The sequence below is a fragment of the Passer montanus genome, unplaced genomic scaffold (genome assembly GCF_014805655.1).
Source record: "Passer montanus isolate IOZ18808 unplaced genomic scaffold, ASM1480565v1 scaffold128, whole genome shotgun sequence".
NCBI lineage: Eukaryota > Metazoa > Chordata > Aves > Passeriformes > Passeridae > Passer > Passer montanus.
Window position 1 is genome coordinate 653471 of NW_024359610.1, and position 7018 is coordinate 660488.

The 7018-nt window shown below is 51.3% G+C and overlaps 2 non-coding genes across 2 annotated transcripts; one reads left to right on the top strand and one right to left on the bottom strand.

The window, feature by feature from the left end:
* The first annotated feature begins 1813 nt into the window (after positions 1-1813).
* Positions 1814-1884, top strand: TRNAG-GCC. Its single transcript has one exon. It is a non-coding gene; the product is annotated as a tRNA-Gly (tRNA).
* Positions 1885-2109: 225 nt separating this feature from the next.
* On the bottom strand, positions 2110-2181 carry TRNAA-CGC. The gene has a single exon. It is a non-coding gene; the product is annotated as a tRNA-Ala (tRNA).
* Between the last annotated feature and the right edge of the window lie 4837 nt (positions 2182-7018).

Below are 7018 nucleotides of genomic sequence, written 5' to 3' on the forward strand. Positions count from 1 at the left end.
GCAGCAAGGAGAGGAGGTGCAGAACAAAAATAGGGGGAAGCCTCTGCGTGGCTGACTCCCAGACAAAGCAAAACAGGGAGTTAGGGCTTCTCAACAGGAATATCTTTTCCCTGAGTGCTTGTGCGGTTTTGGTCCTGGGCTTGTCTGTGAAAACAGTTCTGCTAGCTGACTAATCCAACCGTAAGCCACAGCCTGATAACAATTATTACTTACAGTTTTTATTGTGTTGCCTTCTGGCAGCGGAAGCTGAGAAGGAAAGGGAGCAGTGCTGGGCTGTTCTATTGTGGTGTTCACGCACACCCCAACACAGGCCACTGGATCATGACCTGCAGTGCCAGAAGGTTGAACCAGAAAACCCTGCTTGTTCTGACCCGTGCCGAGGTGGGTGGTTGTAGCTGTTCCTCCTGCCCGGGCCCTGTTCTCCAGCACTGCCGTACGTAAATCTCGATGTTCCCTGGACGTGAGGCACTCGTTGCAGCTTTTCCTTGGACTCTGGCTCACGTGTGGCTGTTTGTGGGAGCGCATCCAAGGCAAACTGATCGTCAGGAGTGTGCACCGCTTATTTTGGGACACAGCATGGCCATGTCACAGCACAAGCTAGGACTCACTGTTGACATCACCCCACACAGGCACAGTGTGCTGAGATGTCATCACCTGGCAAGTCACAGAGACCATCGTGAGCACACTGATGACTCCTTTGTGGGTCAGCTGAGCCCCTGAGGCCTTAACCATCGGCCTCCCCTGGCAAAGTCCTTCCAGGATGGAAAAGGAACAAAAATAGGCATCTGTGACTTGGTTTGAAAGCTTTTAAATGTAAAGAATGATCATAGAACCGTTTAGGCTCGAGAAGACCTTTAAGATTGACTCCAACCATAGTGCTGGGGGTAAAGAATCTTGGAAACCTTCACCTGTAATCTCCTGAAGTTCTTTCATTAAATCACTCCTTGCTTGTTAGTTTATCTCTGATACAAACAGAATGCTTAGAAACAAAAGAAGTTTTCAAAGAATATGCTGAGAAAAAAAAAAAAAAGTTTTTTAAAATGATCACTGAAGTAATGATCAGTGATCTGTGAGAGAAGAACAAGACCAAAACCAACAGTCAGGCCAGACTCTGTGGCGTGTGTGGTGGATGCATTATACACTTTCCCCGGGTTTTTTTTTTATCATTTAGAGGAAGAATCTTTAACAGCACCACTTTAACAGGTAGTGATGACTTTTAAAAACTTTGTTCCCCTGGCAGTGGTGTCTGAGAGGAGCTGCATGAGTGCGTGGGGCAGAGAAACAGAACGGAGCAGGTGGGTGCAATGATAGCGGTGCCATCGGTGCCATCGGTGCCATCGGGGCCATCGGGGCCATCGGTGCCATGGGGGCCATCGGGGCCGTGGCCGCGCTGGTTCAGCCAGGGGAATCATTTAGAGGAAGAATCTTTAACAGGTAGTGCTGACTTTTTAAAAACTTTGAGTCCCTGGCAGTGATGTCTGAGAGGAGCTGCATGAGTGCGTGGGGCAGAGAAACAGAATGGAACAGGTGGGTGCAATGACAGCGGGGCCATCGGTGCCATCGGTGCCATCGGTGCCATCGGGGCCATCGGGGCCGTGGCTGCGCTGGTTCAGCCAGGGGCGGGGGGCTGCTGCTAAGCGAGCATTGGTGGTTCAGTGGTAGAATTCTCGCCTCGGAGCAGGTGGGTGCAATGATAGCGGTGCCATCGGTGCCATCGGTGCCATCGGGGCCATCGGGGCCATCGGTGCCATGGGGGCCATCGGGGCCGTGGCCGCGCTGGTTCAGCCAGGGGCGGGGGGGTGCTGCCAAGCAAGCATTGGTGGTTCAGTGGTAGAATTCTCGCCTGCCACGCGGGAGGCCCGGGTTCGATTCCCGGCCAATGCAACCTCTCTTTTTTTTGCCGGTGGAGGAGCCAACGTTTTGTGGCCGCCGCGCTTTGATTTTTCTGGCGGGGCTCCCGGGCGGAAGCGGAACCGGGTCAGCCGGGCCGGGCCGGGCCGGGCTATGCTGTGCCGGCGGCGCGGTGCTGGCCTGGCCCGGCGGAACCCGCGGCCGCGCGGGGAGATGGGAAAAAAAAAAAAAGAAATTAAAAATAAAAAAAGAAGCGCCTGGAGATGCCGGGGATTGAACCCGGGACCTCACACATGCGAAGCGCGCGCTCTACCACTGAGCTACATCCCCGGCTGGGAGGGCCTCGCGCCGGGCGCCCCCAAATGGAGGGCGGGCCGCGGCCTGTGCCGGCCCTGTCCCGTCCCGTGCCCACACAACTCCCTCTGCCGGCACCGCGCTCGGCCCGCAGCGGGACACGGCCACGGAGCCCCGGCAGGGAACCGGGACACGGCCACGGAGCCCCGGGACACGGAGCCCGGGGGCGGCAGCGGCCCGTCCGTGTGCGGGGAGCCGCAGGCAGAGCCCCGGGCCTGGGGCAGCCGCGGCGCTGATCCCCCGGGGCCCAGCCGGGACAGCACCCGGCGGCTTTGGAGCCTGGTGCTGACGGAGAGGAGCCCAAACGCGTTCTGCCCGTGCAGAGACCCAGCAAAAGCAGCGCCGAGCATCGGCTGTAGCGGAGCTGTGCGGTGTGAGGGCCCAGGTGCCATGGCCAGGGCAGCGCTGGAGCCTGGTGTGAGGCACAGCCACGCCTCAGCTTTAAACCCTAAATGCCATGCCAGCCCTGCCAGGGCAGGGACACCTGCCACTGCCCCCGGTGCTCCCAGCCCAGTGTCCAGCCTGCCCTGGGCACTGCCAGGGATCCCGGGCAGCCACAGCTGCACTGGGCCAGGGCCTGCCCACCCTCACGGGGGAGAATGCTGGATACTAATTTATTTAATTTATTAAATAAATGAATTTAATTTGTTCTCCCACAAGCAGCCATACGGATCCCCCAGAGCCCTTCTGCACTCAGCCATTCCCATTTTGACATGTAATCTTGGCCATTCAGGTTTTTCCATCCTGTCAGGAAACAGCACTTACAGTTTCACTTTCTTCCAGCCAGATTTTAAGAAGCTGCTTTCTGGGAGTTACTGGATCTGTTTTTTCCAGTCAACACCCAGACTCTGCTTTGTGTGTAACCTAGGGTGCAGAGTGTCCATGGCTCCCCACCAGGCTGAGCCAAGGGTGCTAATACCAACCTTGCAATAAAAACACAAAGCCATTTAAATCTTTCTCTTTGGTTTCTTCCCCTTTTGTTGACTTTGCTGTAGAGTTCAGAATAGCCAAACAATGAGTAGTACAGACGTTGCTGCGCTGTGGGGATTTGTCAGCTGTGATGGACAGTCACGCAGTTGTGACACTTCCCCTGTGGGGGCGGGTGGAGGCACAGCACATTCTGCCTGCTCAGAAGAGCACTCCACATCCAAAGCCCATGGCAAGCATTCCGTCCTGTCCCTGTGGCAGCAATGAACTGCTGCCTGGATTGAAGTGAAACAAGGCTTCTCTTCCAGCCTGCTCCAAATATCCTCCAGACCTCATCACCCACCAACACGGAATAAGGTGAGTTGTTCAGGCAAGACACAGCATGAGGATGCCACGGGAGAAAATAAGCTGGTTTACAGTGACCGTAAAGGAAAATGAAATGCCCAGGGTTGGATGTGCATGAGAGCTGCGTGTTCCCGAACAGCAGGGAGCAGGATGGCCCTGTCCTGAATCCTGAATCCCTGTCCCTTCCCACCACGGCACATCCCCTGGCCGCAGCCAGCCCCTGCTTCCAGGAAACACTTTGTCATCTTGTTTCAATGCGGCTGGGTGCCGGCACAAGCTCCACATTCAGCTGCCTCCGAGGACTACATTCACCTCTTTGTGTTTGGGTTTCTGTGCTGACATCAGGGAAAAACAATGTCACTCTGTTATCTGGCAGCTCCTCGGCATTCCTTGGTGGGATTAACTCATTGCTGGTGCCTCGGGAGCCTCACGCCTTCCAGGGAGCCCTGGGGATGGGCTTTTCTTTGATCTACTCGAGTTTCTGCGCTTTTCGTCAGTCCTCGTCAGATACACGCATAAGCTCACTCGCTGTTTTCCACAGCATCTCTGGTGCAGCCTGCAAGAGCTCTGCTCCAGAGTCGCAGGCTGCATGGGAACAGGGATCACAGCAGGCCCTGAGGACACAGATGGCCAGGCCGTGTTTCCTTCCAGCACACGCACTTGTTCCCAGGATTCAATGTTTACGCTCAAAGTTCCCTCTGGAAACCAGCGCTGTAGAATGCAGCAGCAAAGCCCAGCGGTGTAAAGCAAACAGGTGAAGAGGATTGATGTGGTGGATCCAGCCCTGGAGCAACGCCAGAGCTGCAGGTCTCTGCTCCCAGCTGTGTCTGACACCTCCGTGTAACACCTGCCATTTACACTTAGATACACCAGATTCTTTTTCTTTCATCACATGGCCATATCATCCTTTGTTTGAGGTATCCAAATGAGGGGGTGCAGAATTCCAACCTGAATTCCAGCCTCTTTGCCTGGAGAAAAGGGGGATATGGGGGGCCCTTGTGGCTCTGCACAGCTCCTACCAGGAGGGCACAGCCGGGGGTCGGGCTCTGCTCCCAGGAACAGGGACAGGAGCAGAGGGAACGGCCTCAGGCTGGCCCAGGGCAGCTCAGGTGGGCACAGCAGGAATTTCCCCATGGAAAGGGGCTCAGGGACTGGAACTGCCCAGGGAGGGTTGCAGTGCCCATCCCTGGAGGTGTCCCAGGAACTCCTGGAGGTGGCACTCGGGGCTCTGGGCTGGGGACAGGGTGGGGATGGGCACAGCTGGGACTCCATGGGCTGGGAGGGCTTTTCCAACCTGGGATCCTGGGATTCTGTATGATTATTTATCTTTTATTGAGCATTCCTGTTCTCCTTCACAAAACATTCCCATTAGACAAGAATTCCCAGGAAAACTGTGAAGTGACAAACATCAGAGTTGGTGTATTGGAACAACACCTAAGTACTTCACACTACAGGAATGTGCCACTTACTGCAGTATTTTATGTAATAAATGTATTAGAAAACAAAAAAATGAATACAGACTTGTGATTTGCAAAGTTAAACAAGTGAAAAACCTGCCAATGTTACATTTCAATGACTCAAAACATCGTTAAGGTTGGAAAAGAGCTTTCAAATAATCGAGTCCAAACATCAGCCCTCCAACGGTGTCCTCAGGTGTCATTGCCCCATTTTTTGAAACCTATTTCCCACTGGCACTAATCAGGGAACAGAGTGTTGGGAATGACCTTTGGGAAGTTCTGCACACGGGTTACTCCAGCTGGAATGAATTTACCACCTTAACTCCTCCAAATACAAATGGCTTTTTCTCCTGGATTTTTGCATCTTGGATTTTTATTGACTCGGCTCTTTTGCTTGTTGGAATTGAAGAATAAAGCAAGGAAGGCTTTCAGCAGCTCCCAGCCATAAAGGAGAGCTAAAGAGTCCACATGCTCGGCTGCCTTTTGTTGTGAGAACAAACACAGCCCCAAAATACAGGTGACAGATGAGCCCATAGTAAACAATTAGGAAAGTTGGAGTTAAAAAAGGAGATAAAAAGGCAGAAAACATGATTAAAGTACTGAGCTGGGAGATTCATTAGTGTTGCAGACAGATAAGTAAATTAGAGCCCTGCAGAAATTATTTGACTGGCAAATTAATTACACAATATTACAATGGCTTTGCCAGCCGAATTTAGCCCTCGGGAAGCAGGTAGGAGTCTGCCTGACTTAATAAAAGGAGCCTCGACTGGTCTGCAGCTTAATCAGAGATGAAAATTAACATTTCAGGATTTGAGGCAAAAGGAGGAGGCCAGGCTCTAGCACAATTACAGGTTACACTGGCAAGGAAGCTGTCCAGGCAGCGGGGTGCTCCTGCCTCCTCACAGGCCTTTAATTCACTGCCCTGCCTGGGAGAGCAGGGCAGGAGCTGCTTTGGGAACCCACGCGGAGCCTCGTTAGGCAGATCACTCCACGGGACACTTGACACTTGCTTAGAGAATGCCTGATCAAAATATTTTACCCTAACCCTTAAAAAGTACATTATTATTATTATTATTATTATTATTATTATTATTATTATTGTTATTGCTGTTATTGCTAATATTGTTACTATTCTTGTTAATGTTATTGTCACATTTCCTTCAATGTTGCCGTATTCCCTGAGCCTCATTCTCCATTTGCAGCTCTCACTCTGTCCCCAGCGAGCAGAAACACTTTAGGTAAGAAATATTTGTTTTTCAGTTTGTTTGCTTAGTATCACATTTTCCAGGTATGGATATTAGGAACTCTGTCCTGGACCCATTTATTTTTTCTTTTCCTGGAGCAGCTTTGGAAATACATATTTATATCCCTGGACCACGCCTCCTTCCATGACAAGCAGCAGGGAGCCCTCATTATCCAGGCTGACCCACAGCATCACTTCGAGCAGGAAGACCTCAGTATCACTGCAGATATTTAAAAAAGCCTTTCCTGGGCTTTCCTGCCCCCGGACGTGGCAGTGGCTGTGTGGCCACCCCAGCCTGGCAGCACCCAGTGGAGGGGCTGCAGTAAATCCATTTCCCTCTCTCTGCTGTGTGCCTGTAGGGGCCAGGCCTGTGGGGTTCCCTGCTCAAGTGTGGCCTCATTTAATCAGGATCTGACTGATATCAAAATTGACTCGGTTTTCCAATGATATCTTGTAGTGGAATGTTGTGAGCTGGAAACTAATATATTTCTTCTTGCTTGTCACATCAATATGGGCTAATTTTGTTGGCTTTTGTATTGAACAATCTGGTGAATGTACAATCCACTTTTGATTTCTCTCTTTATGATGCCTCTTGTTATTAAAGTTCCCTCAACCAAAAAATAATGTATTTTTATTTACTGGTAATATTAATGGGATTCAATTTTTGCCTCAGTTTTAATCTAGTTTTTCCATATTGAAGAACCAGATCCCATTTAATTAAAATTGAATAAAACCCAGTTTTTCCTCCATTCAGTGTGCAGGCTGAGCTTCATTTTGCATAGTTTTATTTAATACCACTTTTCTCAAATCAGTGGTTTTTTACTCACTGTGCTTCAGGTGT